Source organism: Eucyclogobius newberryi, unplaced genomic scaffold (genome assembly GCF_026437365.1).
Source record: "Eucyclogobius newberryi isolate DKJ021-1_F unplaced genomic scaffold, fEucNew1.0.hap1 SCAF_11, whole genome shotgun sequence".
Classification (NCBI taxonomy): domain Eukaryota; kingdom Metazoa; phylum Chordata; class Actinopteri; order Gobiiformes; family Gobiidae; genus Eucyclogobius; species Eucyclogobius newberryi.
The window spans coordinates 11,818,918-11,842,332 of NW_027315735.1; the positions used below are offsets into that span (position 1 = coordinate 11,818,918).

Here is a 23,415-nt window from a genome sequence, read left to right on the forward strand (position 1 = left end):
TTTTTGATTCTGAAAATAGAGCTTATTTGAGCGTTTCTTCTATAACGTAACACAGCGCCATCGGAACCTTTTCTTGTGCGTGTGTATGGGTTGTAGCCTTTTTTTCCTGCCGCCAAAAGTAGGAGGAGTTTTGAGGCCAAAGCGCATGCTTCTAAAGTTCAGAGGGATGGCAATGTCAACCAAGAGTCCGCAGTTGAATACTTATTTACTTTGCAAAGATCGATCGATCGATCGATCGAAAGAAATCAAAAGCCATAGGCTTAAAAATGGGGCACTGGCAAAGTAAACAAAATCCCATCACACACTTGAGCAGAAGAAGCCATTACTCTCAGGATTTAAATCTACGTGGGGAGACCCCAAAAGAACTCTTTGGCCTCATTAGTCATCCCTGTCAAGGCGTTGCTGAATAATCTCATGTGTTATAAACATCTTGGACTTAGGCTAAAATGCTATGCTGCACCTTACCACCAAAGTACGCTTGTAGTTTGGGAATTTTGTTCACTGACAATTGCCAGAAAACCTTTTTGATTCTGAAAATAGAGCTTATTTGAGCGTTTCTTCTATAACGTAACACAGCGCCATCGGAACCTTTTCTTGTGCGTGTGTATGGGTTGTAGCCTTTTTTTCCTGCCGCCAAAAGTAGGAGGAGTTTTGAGGCCAAAGCGCATGCTTCTAAAGTTCAGAGGGATGGCAATGTCAACCAAGAGTCCGCAGTTGAATACTTATTTACTTTGCAAAGATCGATCGATCGATCGAAAGAAATCAAAAGCCATAGGCTTAAAAATGGGGCACTGGCAAAGTAAACAAAATCCCATCACACACTTGAGCAGAAGAAGCCATTACTCTCAGGATTTAAATCTACGTGGGGAGACCCCAAAAGAACTCTTTGGCCTCATTAGTCATCCCTGTCAAGGCGTTGCTGAATAATCTCATGTGTTATAAACATCTTGGACTTAGGCTAAAATGCTATGCTGCACCTTACCACCCAAGTACGCTTGTAGTTTGGGAATTTTGTTCACTGACAATTGCCAGAAAACCTTTTTGATTCTGAAAATAGAGCTTATTTGAGCGTTTCTTCTATAACGTAACACAGCGCCATCGGAACCTTTTCTTGTGCGTGTGTATGGGTTGTAGCCTTTTTTTCCTGCCGCCAAAAGTAGGAGGAGTTTTGAGGCCAAAGCGCATGCTTCTAAAGTTCAGAGGGATGGCAATGTCAACCAAGAGTCCGCAGTTGAATACTTATTTACTTTGCAAAGATCGATCGATCGATCGATCGAAAGAAATCAAAAGCCATAGGCTTAAAAATGGGGCACTGGCAAAGTAAACAAAATCCCATCACACACTTGAGCAGAAGAAGCCATTACTCTCAGGATTTAAATCTACGTGGGGAGACCCCAAAAGAACTCTTTGGCCTCATTAGTCATCCCAGTCAAGGCGTTGCTGAATAATCTCATGTGTTATAAACATCTTGGACTTAGGCTAAAATGCTATGCTGCACCTTACCACCCAAGTACGCTTGTAGTTTGGGAATTTTGTTCACTGACAATTGCCAGAAAACCTTTTTGATTCTGAAAATAGAGCTTATTTGAGCGTTTCTTCTATAACGTAACACAGCGCCATCGGAACCTTTTCTTGTGCGTGTGTATGGGTTGTAGCCTTTTTTTCCTGCCGCCAAAAGTAGGAGGAGTTTTGAGGCCAAAGCGCATGCTTCTAAAGTTCAGAGGGATGGCAATGTCAACCAAGAGTCCGCAGTTGAATACTTATTTACTTTGCAAAGATCGATCGATCGATCGAAAGAAATCAAAAGCCATAGGCTTAAAAATGGGGCACTGGCAAAGTAAACAAAATCCCATCACACACTTGAGCAGAAGAAGCCATTACTCTCAGGATTTAAATCTACGTGGGGAGACCCCAAAAGAACTCTTTGGCCTCATTAGTCATCCCTGTCAAGGCGTTGCTGAATAATCTCATGTGTTATAAACATCTTGGACTTAGGCTAAAATGCTATGCTGCACCTTACCACCCAAGTACGCTTGTAGTTTGGGAATTTTGTTCACTGACAATTGCCAGAAAACCTTTTTGATTCTGAAAATAGAGCTTATTTGAAGGTTTCTTCTATAACGTAACACAGCGCCATCGGAACCTTTTCTTGTGCGTGTGTATGGGTTGTAGCCTTTTTTTCCTGCCGCCAAAAGTAGGAGGAGTTTTGAGGCCAAAGCGCATGCTTCTAAAGTTCAGAGGGATGGCAATGTCAACCAAGAGTCCGCAGTTGAATACTTATTTACTTTGCAAAGATCGATCGATCGATCAAAAGAAATCAAAAGCCATAGGCTTAAAAATGGGGCACTGGCAAAGTAAACAAAATCCCATCACACACTTGAGCAGAAGAAGCCATTACTCTCAGGATTTAAATCTACGTGGGGAGACCCCAAAAGAACTCTTTGGCCTCATTAGTCATCCCTGTCAAGGCGTTGCTGAATAATCTCATGTGTTATAAACATCTTGGACTTAGGCTAAAATGCTATGCTGCACCTTACCACCCAAGTACGCTTGTAGTTTGGGAATTTTGTTCACTGACAATTGCCAGAAAACCTTTTTGATTCTGAAAATAGAGCTTATTTGAGCGTTTCTTCTATAACGTAACACAGCGCCATCGGAACCTTTTCTTGTGCGTGTGTATGGGTTGTAGCCTTTTTTTCCTGCCGCCAAAAGTAGGAGGAGTTTTGAGGCCAAAGCGCATGCTTCTAAAGTTCAGAGGGATGGCAATGTCAACCAAGAGTCCGCAGTTGAATACTTATTTACTTTGCAAAGATCGATCGATCGATCGAAAGAAATCAAAAGCCATAGGCTTAAAAATGGGGCACTGGCAAAGTAAACAAAATCCCATCACACACTTGAGCAGAAGAAGCCATTACTCTCAGGATTTAAATCTACGTGGGGAGACCCCAAAAGAACTCTTTGGCCTCATTAGTCATCCCTGTCAAGGCGTTGCTGAATAATCTCATGTGTTATAAACATCTTGGACTTAGGCTAAAATGCTATGCTGCACCTTACCACCCAAGTACGCTTGTAGTTTGGGAATTTTGTTCACTGACAATTGCCAGAAAACCTTTTTGATTCTGAAAATAGAGCTTATTTGAGCGTTTCTTCTATAACGTAACACAGCGCCATCGGAACCTTTTCTTGTGCGTGTGTATGGGTTGTAGCCTTTTTTTCCTGCCGCCAAAAGTAGGAGGAGTTTTGAGGCCAAAGCGCATGCTTCTAAAGTTCAGAGGGATGGCAATGTCAACCAAGAGTCCGCAGTTGAATACTTATTTACTTTGCAAAGATCGATCGATCGATCGAAAGAAATCAAAAGCCATAGGCTTAAAAATGGGGCACTGGCAAAGTAAACAAAATCCCATCACACACTTGAGCAGAAGAAGCCATTACTCTCAGGATTTAAATCTACGTGGGGAGACCCCAAAAGAACTCTTTGGCCTCATTAGTCATCCCTGTCAAGGCGTTGCTGAATAATCTCATGTGTTATAAACATCTTGGACTTAGGCTAAAATGCTATGCTGCACCTTACCACCCAAGTACGCTTGTAGTTTGGGAATTTTGTTCACTGACAATTGCCAGAAAACCTTTTTGATTCTGAAAATAGAGCTTATTTGAGCGTTTCTTCTATAACGTAACACAGCGCCATCGGAACCTTTTCTTGTGCGTGTGTATGGGTTGTAGCCTTTTTTTCCTGCCGCCAAAAGTAGGAGGAGTTTTGAGGCCAAAGCGCATGCTTCTAAAGTTCAGAGGGATGGCAATGTCAACCAAGAGTCCGCAGTTGAATACTTATTTACTTTGCAAAGATCGATCGATCGATCGAAAGAAATCAAAAGCCATAGGCTTAAAAATGGGGCACTGGCAAAGTAAACAAAATCCCATCACACACTTGAGCAGAAGAAGCCATTACTCTCAGGATTTAAATCTACGTGGGGAGACCCCAAAAGAACTCTTTGGCCTCATTAGTCATCCCTGTCAAGGCGTTGCTGAATAATCTCATGTGTTATAAACATCTTGGACTTAGGCTAAAATGCTATGCTGCACCTTACCACCCAAGTACGCTTGTAGTTTGGGAATTTTGTTCACTGACAATTGCCAGAAAACCTTTTTGATTCTGAAAATAGAGCTTATTTGAAGGTTTCTTCTATAACGTAACACAGCGCCATCGGAACCTTTTCTTGTGCGTGTGTATGGGTTGTAGCCTTTTTTTCCTGCCGCCAAAAGTAGGAGGAGTTTTGAGGCCAAAGCGCATGCTTCTAAAGTTCAGAGGGATGGCAATGTCAACCAAGAGTCCGCAGTTGAATACTTATTTACTTTGCAAAGATCGATCGATCGATCAAAAGAAATCAAAAGCCATAGGCTTAAAAATGGGGCACTGGCAAAGTAAACAAAATCCCATCACACACTTGAGCAGAAGAAGCCATTACTCTCAGGATTTAAATCTACGTGGGGAGACCCCAAAAGAACTCTTTGGCCTCATTAGTCATCCCTGTCAAGGCGTTGCTGAATAATCTCATGTGTTATAAACATCTTGGACTTAGGCTAAAATGCTATGCTGCACCTTACCACCCAAGTACGCTTGTAGTTTGGGAATTTTGTTCACTGACAATTGCCAGAAAACCTTTTTGATTCTGAAAATAGAGCTTATTTGAGCGTTTCTTCTATAACGTAACACAGCGCCATCGGAACCTTTTCTTGTGCGTGTGTATGGGTTGTAGCCTTTTTTTCCTGCCGCCAAAAGTAGGAGGAGTTTTGAGGCCAAAGCGCATGCTTCTAAAGTTCAGAGGGATGGCAATGTCAACCAAGAGTCCGCAGTTGAATACTTATTTACTTTGCAAAGATCGATCGATCGATCGAAAGAAATCAAAAGCCATAGGCTTAAAAATGGGGCACTGGCAAAGTAAACAAAATCCCATCACACACTTGAGCAGAAGAAGCCATTACTCTCAGGATTTAAATCTACGTGGGGAGACCCCAAAAGAACTCTTTGGCCTCATTAGTCATCCCAGTCAAGGCGTTGCTGAATAATCTCATGTGTTATAAACATCTTGGACTTAGGCTAAAATGCTATGCTGCACCTTACCACCCAAGTACGCTTGTAGTTTGGGAATTTTGTTCACTGACAATTGCCAGAAAACCTTTTTGATTCTGAAAATAGAGCTTATTTGAGCGTTTCTTCTATAACGTAACACAGCGCCATCGGAACCTTTTCTTGTGCGTGTGTATGGGTTGTAGCCTTTTTTTCCTGCCGCCAAAAGTAGGAGGAGTTTTGAGGCCAAAGCGCATGCTTCTAAAGTTCAGAGGGATGGCAATGTCAACCAAGAGTCCGCAGTTGAATACTTATTTACTTTGCAAAGATCGATCGATCGATCGAAAGAAATCAAAAGCCATAGGCTTAAAAATGGGGCACTGGCAAAGTAAACAAAATCCCATCACACACTTGAGCAGAAGAAGCCATTACTCTCAGGATTTAAATCTACGTGGGGAGACCCCAAAAGAACTCTTTGGCCTCATTAGTCATCCCTGTCAAGGCGTTGCTGAATAATCTCATGTGTTATAAACATCTTGGACTTAGGCTAAAATGCTATGCTGCACCTTACCACCCAAGTACGCTTGTAGTTTGGGAATTTTGTTCACTGACAATTGCCAGAAAACCTTTTTGATTCTGAAAATAGAGCTTATTTGAAGGTTTCTTCTATAACGTAACACAGCGCCATCGGAACCTTTTCTTGTGCGTGTGTATGGGTTGTAGCCTTTTTTTCCTGCCGCCAAAAGTAGGAGGAGTTTTGAGGCCAAAGCGCATGCTTCTAAAGTTCAGAGGGATGGCAATGTCAACCAAGAGTCCGCAGTTGAATACTTATTTACTTTGCAAAGATCGATCGATCGATCAAAAGAAATCAAAAGCCATAGGCTTAAAAATGGGGCACTGGCAAAGTAAACAAAATCCCATCACACACTTGAGCAGAAGAAGCCATTACTCTCAGGATTTAAATCTACGTGGGGAGACCCCAAAAGAACTCTTTGGCCTCATTAGTCATCCCTGTCAAGGCGTTGCTGAATAATCTCATGTGTTATAAACATCTTGGACTTAGGCTAAAATGCTATGCTGCACCTTACCACCCAAGTACGCTTGTAGTTTGGGAATTTTGTTCACTGACAATTGCCAGAAAACCTTTTTGATTCTGAAAATAGAGCTTATTTGAGCGTTTCTTCTATAACGTAACACAGCGCCATCGGAACCTTTTCTTGTGCGTGTGTATGGGTTGTAGCCTTTTTTTCCTGCCGCCAAAAGTAGGAGGAGTTTTGAGGCCAAAGCGCATGCTTCTAAAGTTCAGAGGGATGGCAATGTCAACCAAGAGTCCGCAGTTGAATACTTATTTACTTTGCAAAGATCGATCGATCGATCGAAAGAAATCAAAAGCCATAGGCTTAAAAATGGGGCACTGGCAAAGTAAACAAAATCCCATCACACACTTGAGCAGAAGAAGCCATTACTCTCAGGATTTAAATCTACGTGGGGAGACCCCAAAAGAACTCTTTGGCCTCATTAGTCATCCCTGTCAAGGCGTTGCTGAATAATCTCATGTGTTATAAACATCTTGGACTTAGGCTAAAATGCTATGCTGCACCTTACCACCCAAGTACGCTTGTAGTTTGGGAATTTTGTTCACTGACAATTGCCAGAAAACCTTTTTGATTCTGAAAATAGAGCTTATTTGAGCGTTTCTTCTATAACGTAACACAGCGCCATCGGAACCTTTTCTTGTGCGTGTGTATGGGTTGTAGCCTTTTTTTCCTGCCGCCAAAAGTAGGAGGAGTTTTGAGGCCAAAGCGCATGCTTCTAAAGTTCAGAGGGATGGCAATGTCAACCAAGAGTCCGCAGTTGAATACTTATTTACTTTGCAAAGATCGATCGATCGATCGAAAGAAATCAAAAGCCATAGGCTTAAAAATGGGGCACTGGCAAAGTAAACAAAATCCCATCACACATTTGAGCAGAAGAAGCCATTACTCTCAGGATTTAAATCTACGTGGGGAGACCCCAAAAGAACTCTTTGGCCTCATTAGTCATCCCTGTCAAGGCGTTGCTGAATAATCTCATGTGTTATAAACATCTTGGACTTAGGCTAAAATGCTATGCTGCACCTTACCACCCAAGTACGCTTGTAGTTTGGGAATTTTGTTCACTGACAATTGCCAGAAAACCTTTTTGATTCTGAAAATAGAGCTTATTTGAGCGTTTCTTCTATAACGTAACACAGCGCCATCGGACCGGACCACTCGGGCTGCCTCTGTGGCGCAACGGTAGCGCGTCTGACTCCAGATCAGAAAGTTGCGTGTTCAACTTCACGTCAGCGTCATGTACTTTGTTGATTCTTGTTATAGTGGGTGAACAGCATTCACTCATTCATGTTATGGGGCTGTTTCATACCTGTCACTCCGCAATCATGCGATCTGCCAAGAGGATTAGTTCAAATGCTCTAATACTCAACTGTTTGACAGTTTGGCCATTGCCCTCTGAGAGCTTTAGTTGTGAATGAAACTGCATATACACATGTATAACTCAAAAGTACAGCATGCGATGGCCGGGAATCGAACCCGGGTCAACTGCTTGGAAGGCAGCTATGCTTACCACTATACCACCATCGCAAGGACACATGCTTTTGCAGTGCCGTGTCGCAAATCGGCGCCTGTAATTGATATCTAAAGTTCCATGCACACGGAACATGGTTTGAAGATAATTACTATCATAGAAACGCCTTTTTTTGCACGGTTTCGCTGGTCGCATTTCTTGTCCAACTGAGCAACAGGTAGCGTGGCCGAGTGGTCTAAGGCGCTGGATTTAGGTTCCAGTCTCTTCGGAGGCGTGGGTTTAAATCCCACCGCTGCCAGTTCGCATGCCGAACGTCAAGAGCAGGGCTGTTTGATGTCTGTCGGCAGCGCTTCCGTTTGAGTTTAGCTTTCATAAAATACATATTCTAAATCTGGCCCTGGTCAAAAGCCAACCAGGGATTCTTTACTTCCGCCAAATGGCCTGCCAGCAGGGGCCCGTACGGGAACAACATGAACCACGTTGTTGGCAGGATTCGAACCTGCACGGGAAATTCCCAATGGATTTCTAGTCCAACAACTCATTAGCTGCTTACGGGAACCTTTTCTTGTGCGTGTGTATGGGTTTTAGCCTTTTTTTCCTGCCGCCAAAAGTAGGAGGAGTTTTGAGGCCAAAGCGCATGCTTCTGAAGTTCAGAGGGATGGCAATGTCAATCAAGAGTCCGCAGTTGAATACTTATTTACTTTGCAAAGATCGATCGATCGAAAGAAATCAAAAGCCATAGGCTTAAAAATGGGGCACTGGCAAAGTAAACAAAATCCCATCACACACTTGAGCAGAAGAAGCCATTACTCTCAGGATTTAAATCTACGTGGGGAGACCCCAAAAGAACTCTTTGGCCTCATTAGTCATCCCTGTCAAGGCGTTGCTGAATAATCTCATGTGTTATAAACATCTTGGACTTAGGCTAAAATGCTATGCTGCACCTTACCACCCAAGTACGCTTGTAGTTTGGGAATTTTGTTCACTGACAATTGCCAGAAAACCTTTTTGATTCTGAAAATAGAGCTTATTTGAGCGTTTCTTCTATAACGTAACACAGCGCCATCGGAACCTTTTCTTGTGCGTGTGTATGGGTTGTAGCCTTTTTTTCCTGCCGCCAAAAGTAGGAGGAGTTTTGAGGCCAAAGCGCATGCTTCTAAAGTTCAGAGGGATGGCAATGTCAACCAAGAGTCCGCAGTTGAATACTTATTTACTTTGCAAAGATCGATCGATCGATCGAAAGAAATCAAAAGCCATAGGCTTAAAAATGGGGCACTGGCAAAGTAAACAAAATCCCATCACACACTTGAGCAGAAGAAGCCATTACTCTCAGGATTTAAATCTACGTGGGGAGACCCCAAAAGAACTCTTTGGCCTCATTAGTCATCCCTGTCAAGGCGTTGCTGAATAATCTCATGTGTTATAAACATCTTGGACTTAGGCTAAAATGCTATGCTGCTCCTTACCACCCAAGTACGCTTGTAGTTTGGGAATTTTGTTCACTGACAATTGCCAGAAAACCTTTTTGATTCTGAAAATAGAGCTTATTTGAGCGTTTCTTCTATAACGTAACACAGCGCCATCGGAACCTTTTCTTGTGCGTGTGTATGGGTTGTAGCCTTTTTTTCCTGCCGCCAAAAGTAGGAGGAGTTTTGAGGCCAAAGCGCATGCTTCTAAAGTTCAGAGGGATGGCAATGTCAACCAAGAGTCCGCAGTTGAATACTTATTTACTTTGCAAAGATCGATCGATCGATCGAAAGAAATCAAAAGCCATAGGCTTAAAAATGGGGCACTGGCAAAGTAAACAAAATCCCATCACACACTTGAGCAGAAGAAGCCATTACTCTCAGGATTTAAATCTACGTGGGGAGACCCCAAAAGAACTCTTTGGCCTCATTAGTCATCCCTGTCAAGGCGTTGCTGAATAATCTCATGTGTTATAAACATCTTGGACTTAGGCTAAAATGCTATGCTGCTCCTTACCACCCAAGTACGCTTGTAGTTTGGGAATTTTGTTCACTGACAATTGCCAGAAAACCTTTTTGATTCTGAAAATAGAGCTTATTTGAGCGTTTCTTCTATAACGTAACACAGCGCCATCGGAACCTTTTCTTGTGCGTGTGTATGGGTTGTAGCCTTTTTTTCCTGCCGCCAAAAGTAGGAGGAGTTTTGAGGCCAAAGCGCATGCTTCTAAAGTTCAGAGGGATGGCAATGTCAACCAAGAGTCCGCAGTTGAATACTTATTTACTTTGCAACGATCGATCGATCGAAAGAAATCAAAAGCCATAGGCTTAAAAATGGGGCACTGGCAAAGTAAACAAAATCCCATCACACACTTGAGCAGAAGAAGCCATTACTCTCAGGATTTAAATCTACGTGGGGAGACCCCAAAAGAACTCTTTGGCCTCATTAGTCATCCCTGTCAAGGCGTTGCTGAATAATCTCATGTGTTATAAACATCTTGGACTTAGGCTAAAATGCTATGCTGCACCTTACCACCCAAGTACGCTTGTAGTTTGGGAATTTTGTTCACTGACAATTGCCAGAAAACCTTTTTGATTCTGAAAATAGAGCTTATTTGAGCGTTTCTTCTATAACGTAACACAGCGCCATCGGAACCTTTTCTTGTGCGTGTGTATGGGTTGTAGCCTTTTTTTCCTGCCGCCAAAAGTAGGAGGAGTTTTGAGGCCAAAGCGCATGCTTCTAAAGTTCAGAGGGATGGCAATGTCAACCAAGAGTCCGCAGTTGAATACTTATTTACTTTGCAAAGATCGATCGATCGATCGAAAGAAATCAAAAGCCATAGGCTTAAAAATGGGGCACTGGCAAAGTAAACAAAATCCCATCACACACTTGAGCAGAAGAAGCCATTACTCTCAGGATTTAAATCTACGTGGGGAGACCCCAAAAGAACTCTTTGGCCTCATTAGTCATCCCTGTCAAGGCGTTGCTGAATAATCTCATGTGTTATAAACATCTTGGACTTAGGCTAAAATGCTATGCTGCACCTTACCACCCAAGTACGCTTGTAGTTTGGGAATTTTGTTCACTGACAATTGCCAGAAAACCTTTTTGATTCTGAAAATAGAGCTTATTTGAGCGTTTCTTCTATAACGTAACACAGCGCCATCGGAACCTTTTCTTGTGCGTGTGTATGGGTTGTAGCCTTTTTTTCCTGCCGCCAAAAGTAGGAGGAGTTTTGAGGCCAAAGCGCATGCTTCTAAAGTTCAGAGGGATGGCAATGTCAACCAAGAGTCCGCAGTTGAATACTTATTTACTTTGCAACGATCGATCGATCGATCGAAAGAAATCAAAAGCCATAGGCTTAAAAATGGGGCACTGGCAAAGTAAACAAAATCCCATCACACACTTGAGCAGAAGAAGCCATTACTCTCAGGATTTAAATGAACGTGGGGAGACCCCAAAAGAACTCTTTGGCCTCATTAGTCATCCCTGTCAAGGCGTTGCTGAATAATCTCATGTGTTATAAACATCTTGGACTTAGGCTAAAATGCTATGCTGCACCTTACCACCCAAGTACGCTTGTAGTTTGGGAATTTTGTTCACTGACAATTGCCAGAAAACCTTTTTGATTCTGAAAATAGAGCTTATTTGAGCGTTTCTTCTATAACGTAACACAGCGCCATCGGAACCTTTTCTTGTGCGTGTGTATGGGTTGTAGCCTTTTTTTCCTGCCGCCAAAAGTAGGAGGAGTTTTGAGGCCAAAGCGCATGCTTCTAAAGTTCAGAGGGATGGCAATGTCAACCAAGAGTCCGCAGTTGAATACTTATTTACTTTGCAACGATCGATCGATCGATCGAAAGAAATCAAAAGCCATAGGCTTAAAAATGGGGCACTGGCAAAGTAAACAAAATCCCATCACACACTTGAGCAGAAGAAGCCATTACTCTCAGGATTTAAATCTACGTGGGGAGACCCCAAAAGAACTCTTTGGCCTCATTAGTCATCCCTGTCAAGGCGTTGCTGAATAATCTCATGTGTTATAAACATCTTGGACTTAGGCTAAAATGCTATGCTGCACCTTACCACCCAAGTACGCTTGTAGTTTGGGAATTTTGTTCACTGACAATTGCCAGAAAACCTTTTTGATTCTGAAAATAGAGCTTATTTGAGCGTTTCTTCTATAACGTAACACAGCGCCATCGGAACCTTTTCTTGTGCGTGTGTATGGGTTGTAGCCTTTTTTTCCTGCCGCCAAAAGTAGGAGGAGTTTTGAGGCCAAAGCGCATGCTTCTAAAGTTCAGAGGGATGGCAATGTCAACCAAGAGTCCGCAGTTGAATACTTATTTACTTTGCAAAGATCGATCGATCGATCGAAAGAAATCAAAAGCCATAGGCTTAAAAATGGGGCACTGGCAAAGTAAACAAAATCCCATCACACACTTGAGCAGAAGAAGCCATTACTCTCAGGATTTAAATCTACGTGGGGAGACCCCAAAAGAACTCTTTGGCCTCATTAGTCATCCCTGTCAAGGCGTTGCTGAATAATCTCATGTGTTATAAACATCTTGGACTTAGGCTAAAATGCTATGCTGCACCTTACCACCCAAGTACGCTTGTAGTTTGGGAATTTTGTTCACTGACAATTGCCAGAAAACCTTTTTGATTCTGAAAATAGAGCTTATTTGAGCGTTTCTTCTATAACGTAACACAGCGCCATCGGAACCTTTTCTTGTGCGTGTGTATGGGTTGTAGCCTTTTTTTCCTGCCGCCAAAAGTAGGAGGAGTTTTGAGGCCAAAGCGCATGCTTCTAAAGTTCAGAGGGATGGCAATGTCAACCAAGAGTCCGCAGTTGAATACTTATTTACTTTGCAAAGATCGATCGATCGATCGAAAGAAATCAAAAGCCATAGGCTTAAAAATGGGGCACTGGCAAAGTAAACAAAATCCCATCACACACTTGAGCAGAAGAAGCCATTACTCTCAGGATTTAAATCTACGTGGGGAGACCCCAAAAGAACTCTTTGGCCTCATTAGTCATCCCTGTCAAGGCGTTGCTGAATAATCTCATGTGTTATAAACATCTTGGACTTAGGCTAAAATGCTATGCTGCACCTTACCACCCAAGTACGCTTGTAGTTTGGGAATTTTGTTCACTGACAATTGCCAGAAAACCTTTTTGATTCTGAAAATAGAGCTTATTTGAGCGTTTCTTCTATAACGTAACACAGCGCCATCGGAACCTTTTCTTGTGCGTGTGTATGGGTTGTAGCCTTTTTTTCCTGCCGCCAAAAGTAGGAGGAGTTTTGAGGCCAAAGCGCATGCTTCTAAAGTTCAGAGGGATGGCAATGTCAACCAAGAGTCCGCAGTTGAATACTTATTTACTTTGCAAAGATCGATCGATCGATCGAAAGAAATCAAAAGCCATAGGCTTAAAAATGGGGCACTGGCAAAGTAAACAAAATCCCATCACACACTTGAGCAGAAGAAGCCATTACTCTCAGGATTTAAATCTACGTGGGGAGACCCCAAAAGAACTCTTTGGCCTCATTAGTCATCCCTGTCAAGGCGTTGCTGAATAATCTCATGTGTTATAAACATCTTGGACTTAGGCTAAAATGCTATGCTGCACCTTACCACCCAAGTACGCTTGTAGTTTGGGAATTTTGTTCACTGACAATTGCCAGAAAACCTTTTTGATTCTGAAAATAGAGCTTATTTGAGCGTTTCTTCTATAACGTAACACAGCGCCATCGGAACCTTTTCTTGTGCGTGTGTATGGGTTGTAGCCTTTTTTTCCTGCCGCCAAAAGTAGGAGGAGTTTTGAGGCCAAAGCGCATGCTTCTAAAGTTCAGAGGGATGGCAATGTCAACCAAGAGTCCGCAGTTGAATACTTATTTACTTTGCAAAGATCGATCGATCGAAAGAAATCAAAAGCCATAGGCTTAAAAATGGGGCACTGGCAAAGTAAACAAAATCCCATCACACACTTGGGCAGAAGAAGCCATTACTCTCAGGATTTAAATCTACGTGGGGAGACCCCAAAAGAACTCTTTGGCCTCATTAGTCATCCCTGTCAAGGCGTTGCTGAATAATCTCATGTGTTATAAACATCTTGGACTTAGGCTAAAATGCTATGCTGCACCTTACCACCCAAGTACGCTTGTAGTTTGGGAATTTTGTTCACTGACAATTGCCAGAAAACCTTTTTGATTCTGAAAATAGAGCTTATTTGAGCGTTTCTTCTATAACGTAACACAGCGCCATCGGAACCTTTTCTTGTGCGTGTGTATGGGTTGTAGCCTTTTTTTCCTGCCGCCAAAAGTAGGAGGAGTTTTGAGGCCAAAGCGCATGCTTCTAAAGTTCAGAGGGATGGCAATGTCAACCAAGAGTCCGCAGTTGAATACTTATTTACTTTGCAAAGATCGATCGATCGATCGAAAGAAATCAAAAGCCATAGGCTTAAAAATGGGGCACTGGCAAAGTAAACAAAATCCCATCACACACTTGAGCAGAAGAAGCCATTACTCTCAGGATTTAAATCTACGTGGGGAGACCCCAAAAGAACTCTTTGGCCTCATTAGTCATCCCTGTCAAGGCGTTGCTGAATAATCTCATGTGTTATAAACATCTTGGACTTAGGCTAAAATGCTATGCTGCACCTTACCACCCAAGTACGCTTGTAGTTTGGGAATTTTGTTCACTGACAATTGCCAGAAAACCTTTTTGATTCTGAAAATAGAGCTTATTTGAGCGTTTCTTCTATAACGTAACACAGCGCCATCGGAACCTTTTCTTGTGCGTGTGTATGGGTTGTAGCCTTTTTTTCCTGCCGCCAAAAGTAGGAGGAGTTTTGAGGCCAAAGCGCATGCTTCTAAAGTTCAGAGGGATGGCAATGTCAACCAAGAGTCCGCAGTTGAATACTTATTTACTTTGCAAAGATCGATCGATCGATCGAAAGAAATCAAAAGCCATAGGCTTAAAAATGGGGCACTGGCAAAGTAAACAAAATCCCATCACACACTTGAGCAGAAGAAGCCATTACTCTCAGGATTTAAATCTACGTGGGGAGACCCCAAAAGAACTCTTTGGCCTCATTAGTCATCCCTGTCAAGGCGTTGCTGAATAATCTCATGTGTTATAAACATCTTGGACTTAGGCTAAAATGCTATGCTGCACCTTACCACCCAAGTACGCTTGTAGTTTGGGAATTTTGTTCACTGACAATTGCCAGAAAACCTTTTTGATTCTGAAAATAGAGCTTATTTGAGCGTTTCTTCTATAACGTAACACAGCGCCATCGGAACCTTTTCTTGTGCGTGTGTATGGGTTGTAGCCTTTTTTTCCTGCCGCCAAAAGTAGGAGGAGTTTTGAGGCCAAAGCGCATGCTTCTAAAGTTCAGAGGGATGGCAATGTCAACCAAGAGTCCGCAGTTGAATACTTATTTACTTTGCAACGATCGATCGATCGATCGAAAGAAATTAAAAGCCATAGGCTTAAAAATGGGGCACTGGCAAAGTAAACAAAATCCCATCACACACTTGAGCAGAAGAAGCCATTACTCTCAGGATTTAAATCTACGTGGGGAGACCCCAAATGAACTCTTTGGCCTCATTAGTCATCCCTGTCAAGGCGTTGCTGAATAATCTCATGTGTTATAAACATCTTGGACTTAGGCTAAAATGCTATGCTGCACCTTACCACCCAAGTACGCTTGTAGTTTGGGAATTTTGTTCACTGACAATTGCCAGAAAACCTTTTTGATTCTGAAAATAGAGCTTATTTGAGCGTTTCTTCTATAACGTAACACAGCGCCATCGGAACCTTTTCTTGTGCGTGTGTATGGGTTGTAGCCTTTTTTTCCTGCCGCCAAAAGTAGGAGGAGTTTTGAGGCCAAAGCGCATGCTTCTAAAGTTCAGAGGGATGGCAATGTCAACCAAGAGTCCGCAGTTGAATACTTATTTACTTTGCAAAGATCGATCGATCGATCGAAAGAAATCAAAAGCCAAAGGCTTAAAAATGGGGCACTGGCAAAGTAAACAAAATCCCATCACACACTTGAGCAGAAGAAGCCATTACTCTCAGGATTTAAATCTACGTGGGGAGACCCCAAAAGAACTCTTTGGCCTCATTAGTCATCCCTGTCAAGGCGTTGCTGAATAATCTCATGTGTTATAAACATCTTGGATTTAGGCTAAAATGCTATGCTGCACCTTACCACCCAAGTACGCTTGTAGTTTGGGAATTTTGTTCACTGACAATTGCCAGAAAACCTTTTTGATTCTGAAAATAGAGCTTATTTGAGCGTTTCTTCTATAACGTAACAGAGCGCCATCGGAACCTTTTCTTGTGCGTGTGTATGGGTTGTAGCCTTTTTTTCCTGCCGCCAAAAGTAGGAGGAGTTTTGAGGCCAAAGCGCATGCTTCTAAGGTTCAGAGGGATGGCGATGTCAACCAAGAGTCCGCAGTTGAATACTTATTTACTTTGCAACGATCGATCGACCGATCGAAAGAAATCAAAAGCCATAGGCTTAAAAATGGGGCACTGGCAAAGTAAACAAAATCCCATCACACACTTGAGCAGAAGAAGCCATTACTCTCAGGATTTAAATCTACGTGGGGAGACCCCAAAAGAACTCTTTGGCCTCATTAGTCATCCCTGTCAAGGCGTTGCTGAATAATCTCATGTGTTATAAACATCTTGGACTTAGGCTAAAATGCTATGCTGCACCTTACCACCCAAGTACGCTTGTAGTTTGGGAATTTTGTTCACTGACAATTGCCAGAAAACCTTTTTGATTCTGAAAATAGAGCTTATTTGAGCGTTTCTTCTATAACGTAACACAGCGCCATCGGAACCTTTTCTTGTGCGTGTGTATGGGTTGTAGCCTTTTTTTCCTGCCGCCAAAAGTAGGAGGAGTTTTGAGGCCAAAGCGCATGCTTCTAAAGTTCAGAGGGATTGCAATGTCAACCAAGAGTCCGCAGTTGAATACTTATTTACTTTGCAAAGATCGATCGATCGATCGAAAGAAATCAAAAGCCATAGGCTTAAAAATGGGGCACTGGCAAAGTAAACAAAATCCCATCACACACTTGAGCAGAAGAAGCCATTACTCTCAGGATTTAAATCTACGTGGGGAGACCCCAAAAGAACTCTTTGGCCTCATTAGTCATCCCTGTCAAGGCGTTGCTGAATAATCTCATGTGTTATAAACATCTTGGACTTAGGCTAAAATGCTATGCTGCACCTTACCACCCAAGTACGCTTGTAGTTTGGGAATTTTGTTCACTGACAATTGCCAGAAAACCTTTTTGATTCTGAAAATAGAGCTTATTTGAGCGTTTCTTCTATAACGTAACACAGCGCCATCGGAACCTTTTCTTGTGCGTGTGTATGGGTTGTAGCCTTTTTTTCCTGCCGCCAAAAGTAGGAGGAGTTTTGAGGCCAAAGCGCATGCTTCTAAAGTTCAGAGGGATGGCAATGTCAACCAAGAGTCCGCAGTTGAATACTTATTTACTTTGCAAAGATCGATCGATCGATCGAAAGAAATCAAAAGCCATAGGCTTAAAAATGGGGCACTGGCAAAGTAAACAAAATCCCATCACACACTTGAGCAGAAGAAGCCATTACTCTCAGGATTTAAATCTACGTGGGGAGACCCCAAAAGAACTCTTTGGCCTCATTAGTCATCCCTGTCAAGGCGTTGCTGAATAATCTCATGTGTTATAAACATCTTGGACTTAGGCTAAAATGCTATGCTGCACCTTACCACCCAAGTACGCTTGTAGTTTGGGAATTTTGTTCACTGACAATTGCCAGAAAACCTTTTTGATTCTGAAAATAGAGCTTATTTGAGCGTTTCTTCTATAACGTAACACAGCGCCATCGGAACCTTTTCTTGTGCGTGTGTATGGGTTGTAGCCTTTTTTTCCTGCCGCAAAAGTAGGAGGAGTTTTGAGGCCAAAGCGCATGCTTCTAAAGTTCAGAGGGATGGCAATGTCAACCAAGAGTCCGCAGTTGAATACTTATTTACTTTGCAAAGATCGATCGATCGATCGAAAGAAATCAAAAGCCATAGGCTTAAAAATGGGGCACTGGCAAAGTAAACAAAATCCCATCACACACTTGAGCAGAAGAAGCCATTACTCTCAGGATTTAAATCTACGTGGGGAGACCCCAAAAGAACTCTTTGGCCTCATTAGTGATCCCTGTCAAGGCGTTGCTGAATAATCTCATGTGTTATAAACATCTTGGACTTAGGCTAAAATGCTATGCTGCACCTTACCACCCAAGTACGCTTGTAGTTTGGGAATTTTGTTCACTGACAATTGCCAGAAAACCTTTTTGATTCTGAAAATAGAGCTTATTTGAGCGTTTCTTCTATAACGTAACACAGCGCCATCGGAACCTTTTCTTGTGCGTGTGTATGGGTTGTAGCCTTTTTTTCCTGCCGCCAAAAGTAGGAGGAGTTTTGAGGCCAAAGCGCATGCTTCTAAAGTTCAGAGGGATGGCAATGTCAACCAAGAGTCCGCAGTTGAATACTTATTTACTTTGCAAAGATCGATCGATCGAAAGAAATCAAAAGCCATAGGCTTAAAAATGGGGCACTGGCAAAGTAAACAAAATCCCATCACACACTTGGGCAGAAGAAGCCATTACTCTCAGGATTTAAATCTACGTGGGGAGACCCCAAAATAACTCTTTGGCCTCATTAGTCATCCCTGTCAAGGCGTTGCTGAATAATCTCATGTGTTATAAACATCTTGGACTTAGGCTAAAATGCTATGCTGCACCTTACCACCCAAGTACGCTTGTAGTTTGGGAATTTTGTTCACTGACAATTGCCAGAAAACCTTTTTGATTCTGAAAATAGAGCTTATTTGAGCGTTTCTTCTATAACGTAACACAGCGCCATCGGAACCTTTTCTTGTGCGTGTGTATGGGTTGTAGCCTTTTTTTCCTGCCGCCAAAAGTAGGAGGAGTTTTGAGGCCAAAGCGCATGCTTCTAAAGTTCAGAGGGATGGCAATGTCACCAAGAGTCCGCAGTTGAATACTTATTTACTTTGCAAAGATCGATCGATCGATCGAAAGAAATCAAAAGCCATAGGCTTAAAAATGGGGCACTGGCAAAGTAAACAAAATCCCATCACACACTTGAGCAGAAGAAGCCATTACTCTCAGGATTTAAATCTACGTGGGGAGACCCCAAAAGAACTCTTTGGCCTCATTAGTCATCCCTGTCAAGGCGTTGCTGAATAATCTCATGTGTTATAAACATCTTGGACTTAGGCTAAAATGCTATGCTGCACCTTACCACCCAAGTACGCTTGTAGTTTGGGAATTTTGTTCACTGACAATTGCCAGAAAACCTTTTTGATTCTGAAAATAGAGCTTATTTGAGCGTTTCTTCTATAACGTAACACAGCGCCATCGGAACCTTTTCTTGTGCGTGTGTATGGGTTGTAGCCTTTTTTTCCTGCCGCCAAAAGTAGGAGGAGTTTTGAGGCCAAAGCGCATGCTTCTAAAGTTCAGAGGGATGGCAATGTCAACCAAGAGTCCGCAGTTGAATACTTATTTACTTTGCAAAGATCGATCGATCGATCGAAAGAAATCAAAAGCCATAGGCTTAAAAATGGGGCACTGGCAAAGTAAACAAAATCCCATCACACACTTGAGCAGAAGAAGCCATTACTCTCAGGATTTAAATCTACGTGGGGAGACCCCAAAAGAACTCTTTGGCCTCATTAGTCATCCCTGTCAAGGCGTTGCTGAATAATCTCATGTGTTATAAACATCTTGGACTTAGGCTAAAATGCTATGCTGCACCTTACCACCCAAGTACGCTTGTAGTTTGGGAATTTTGTTCACTGACAATTGCCAGAAAACCTTTTTGATTCTGAAAATAGAGCTTATTTGAGCGTTTCTTCTATAACGTAACACAGCGCCATCGGAACCTTTTCTTGTGCGTGTGTATGGGTTGTAGCCTTTTTTTCCTGCCGCCAAAAGTAGGAGGAGTTTTGAGGCCAAAGCGCATGCTTCTAAAGTTCAGAGGGATGGCAATGTCAACCAAGAGTCCGCAGTTGAATACTTATTTACTTTGCAAAGATCGATCGATCGAAAGAAATCAAAAGCCATAGGCTTAAAAATGGGGCACTGGCAAAGTAAACAAAATCCCATCACACACTTGAGCAGAAGAAGCCATTACTCTCAGGATTTAAATCTACGTGGGGTGACCCCAAAAGAACTCTTTGGCCTCATTAGTCATCCCTGTCAAGGCGTTGCTGAATAATCTCATGTGTTATAAACATCTTGGACTTAGGCTAAAATGCTATGCTGCACCTTACCACCCAAGTACGCTTGTAGTTTGGGAATTTTGTTCACTGACAATTGCCAGAAAACCTTTTTGATTCTGAAAATAGAGCTTATTTGAGCGTTTCCTCTATAACGTAACACAGCGCCATCGGAACCTTTTCTTGTGCGTGTGTATGGGTTGTAGCCTTTTTTTCCTGCCGCCAAAAGTAGGAGGAGTTTTGAGGCCAAAGCGCATGCTTCTAAAGTTCAGAGGGATGGCAATGTCAACCAAGAGTCCGCAGTTGAATACTTATTTACTTTGCAAAGATCGATCGATCGATCGAAAGAAATCAAAAGCCATAGGCTTAAAAATGGGGCACTGGCAAAGTAAACAAAATCCCATCACACACTTGAGCAGAAGAAGCCATTACTCTCAGGATTTAAATCTACGTGGGGAGACCCCAAAAGAACTCTTTGGCCTCATTAGTCATCCCTGTCAAGGCGTTGCTGAATAATCTCATGTGTTATAAACATCTTGGACTTAGGCTAAAATGCTATGCTGCACCTTACCACCCAAGTACGCTTGTAGTTTGGGAATTTTGTTCACTGACAATTGCCAGAAAACCTTTTTGATTCTGAAAATAGAGCTTATTTGAGCGTTTCTTCTATAACGTAACACAGCGCCATCGGAACCTTTTCTTGTGCGTGTGTATGGGTTGTAGCCTTTTTTTCCTGCCGCCAAAAGTAGGAGGAGTTTTGAGGCCAAAGCGCATGCTTCTAAAGTTCAGAGGGATGGCAATGTCAACCAAGAGTCCGCAGTTGAATACTTATTTACTTTGCAAAGATCGATCGATCGATCGAAAGAAATCAAAAGCCATAGGCTTAAAAATGGGGCACTGGCAAAGTAAACAAAATCCCATCACACACTTGAGCAGAAGAAGCCATTACTCTCAGGATTTAAATCTACGTGGGGAGACCCCAAAAGAACTCTTTGGCCTCATTAGTCATCCCTGTCAAGGCGTTGCTGAATAATCTCATGTGTTATAAACATCTTGGACTTAGGCCAAAATGCTATGCTGCTCCTTACCACCCAAGTACGCTTGTAGTTTGGGAATTTTGTTCACTGACAATTGCCAGAAAACCTTTTTGATTCTGAAAATAGAGCTTATTTGAGCGTTTCTTCTATAACGTAACACAGCGCCATCGGAACCTTTTCTTGTGCGTGTGTATGGGTTGTAGCCTTTTTTTCCTGCCGCCAAAAGTAGGAGGAGTTTTGAGGCCAAAGCGCATGCTTCTAAAGTTCAGAGGGATGGCAATGTCAACCAAGAGTCCGCAGTTGAATACTTATTTACTTTGCAACGATCGATCGATCGATCGAAAGAAATCAAAAGCCATAGGCTTAAAAATGGGGCACTGGCAAAGTAAACAAAATCCCATCACACACTTGAGCAGAAGAAGCCATTACTCTCAGGATTTAAATCTACGTGGGGAGACCCCAAAAGAACTCTTTGGCCTCATTAGTCATCCCTGTCAAGGCGTTGCTGAATAATCTCATGTGTTATAAACATCTTGGACTTAGGCTAAAATGCTATGCTGCACCTTACCACCCAAGTACGCTTGTAGTTTGGGAATTTTGTTCACTGACAATTGCCAGAAAACCTTTTTGATTCTGAAAATAGAGCTTATTTGAGCGTTTCTTCTATAACGTAACACAGCGCCATCGGAACCTTTTCTTGTGCGTGTGTATGGGTTGTAGCCTTTTTTTCCTGCCGCCAAAAGTAGGAGGAGTTTTGAGGCCAAAGCGCATGCTTCTAAAGTTCAGAGGGATGGCAATGTCAACCAAGAGTCCGCAGTTGAATACTTATTTACTTTGCAACGATCGATCGATCGATCGAAAGAAATCAAAAGCCATAGGCTTAAAAATGGGGCACTGGCAAAGTAAACAAAATCCCATCACACACTTGAGCAGAAGAAGCCATTACTCTCAGGATTTAAATCTACGTGGGGAGACCCCAAAAGAACTCTTTGGCCTCATTAGTCATCCCTGTCAAGGCGTTGCTGAATAATCTCATGTGTTATAAACATCTTGGACTTAGGCTAAAATGCTATGCTGCACCTTACCACCCAAGTACGCTTGTAGTTTGGGAATTTTGTTCACTGACAATTGCCAGAAAACCTTTTTGATTCTGAAAATAGAGCTTATTTGAGCGTTTCTTCTATAACGTAACACAGCGCCATCGGAACCTTTTCTTGTGCGTGTGTATGGGTTGTAGCCTTTTTTTCCTGCCGCCAAAAGTAGGAGGAGTTTTGAGGCCAAAGCGCATGCTTCTAAAGTTCAGAGGGATGGCAATGTCAACCAAGAGTCCGCAGTTGAATACTTATTTACTTTGCAAAGATCGATCGATCGATCGAAAGAAATCAAAAGCCATAGGCTTAAAAATGGGGCACTGGCAAAGTAAACAAAATCCCATCACACACTTGAGCAGAAGAAGCCATTACTCTCAGGATTTAAATCTACGTGGGGAGACCCCAAAAGAACTCTTTGGCCTCATTAGTCATCCCTGTCAAGGCGTTGCTGAATAATCTCATGTGTTATAAACATCTTGGACTTAGGCTAAAATGCTATGCTGCACCTTACCACCCAAGTACGCTTGTAGTTTGGGAATTTTGTTCACTGACAATTGCCAGAAAACCTTTTTGATTCTGAAAATAGAGCTTATTTGAGCGTTTCTTCTATAACGTAACACAGCGCCATCGGAACCTTTTCTTGTGCGTGTGTATGGGTTGTAGCCTTTTTTTCCTGCCGCCAAAAGTAGGAGGAGTTTTGAGGCCAAAGCGCATGCTTCTAAAGTTCAGAGGGATGGCAATGTCAACCAAGAGTCCGCAGTTGAATACTTATTTACTTTGCAAAGATCGATCGATCGAAAGAAATCAAAAGCCATAGGCTTAAAAATGGGGCACTGGCAAAGTAAACAAAATCCCATCACACACTTGAGCAGAAGAAGCCATTACTCTCAGGATTTAAATCTACGTGGGGTGACCCCAAAAGAACTCTTTGGCCTCATTAGTCATCCCTGTCAAGGCGTTGCTGAATAATCTCATGTGTTATAAACATCTTGGACTTAGGCTAAAATGCTATGCTGCACCTTACCACCCAAGTACGCTTGTAGTTTGGGAATTTTGTTCACTGACAATTGCCAGAAAACCTTTTTGATTCTGAAAATAGAGCTTATTTGAGCGTTTCTTCTATAACGTAACACAGCGCCATCGGAACCTTTTCTTGTGCGTGTGTATGGGTTGTAGCCTTTTTTTCCTGCCGCCAAAAGTAGGAGGAGTTTTGAGGCCAAAGCGCATGCTTCTAAAGTTCAGAGGGATGGCAATGTCAACCAAGAGTCCGCAGTTGAATACTTATTTACTTTGCAAAGATCGATCGATCGATCGAAAGAAATCAAAAGCCATAGGCTTAAAAATGGGGCACTGGCAAAGTAAACAAAATCCCATCACACACTTGAGCAGAAGAAGCCATTACT

General features: G+C 42.4%; 2 non-coding genes across 2 annotated transcripts; one reads left to right on the forward strand and one right to left on the reverse strand.

Annotated features, from left to right (window-relative positions):
• Window positions 1–7,617: 7,617 nt before the first annotated feature.
• Window positions 7,618–7,689, reverse strand: trnag-ucc (transfer RNA glycine (anticodon UCC)). Its single transcript has one exon. It is a non-coding gene; the product is annotated as a tRNA-Gly (tRNA).
• Window positions 7,690–7,849: 160 nt separating this feature from the next.
• trnal-uag (transfer RNA leucine (anticodon UAG)) lies at window positions 7,850–7,931 on the forward strand. The gene has a single exon. It is a non-coding gene; the product is annotated as a tRNA-Leu (tRNA).
• Window positions 7,932–23,415: the final 15,484 nt, after the last annotated feature.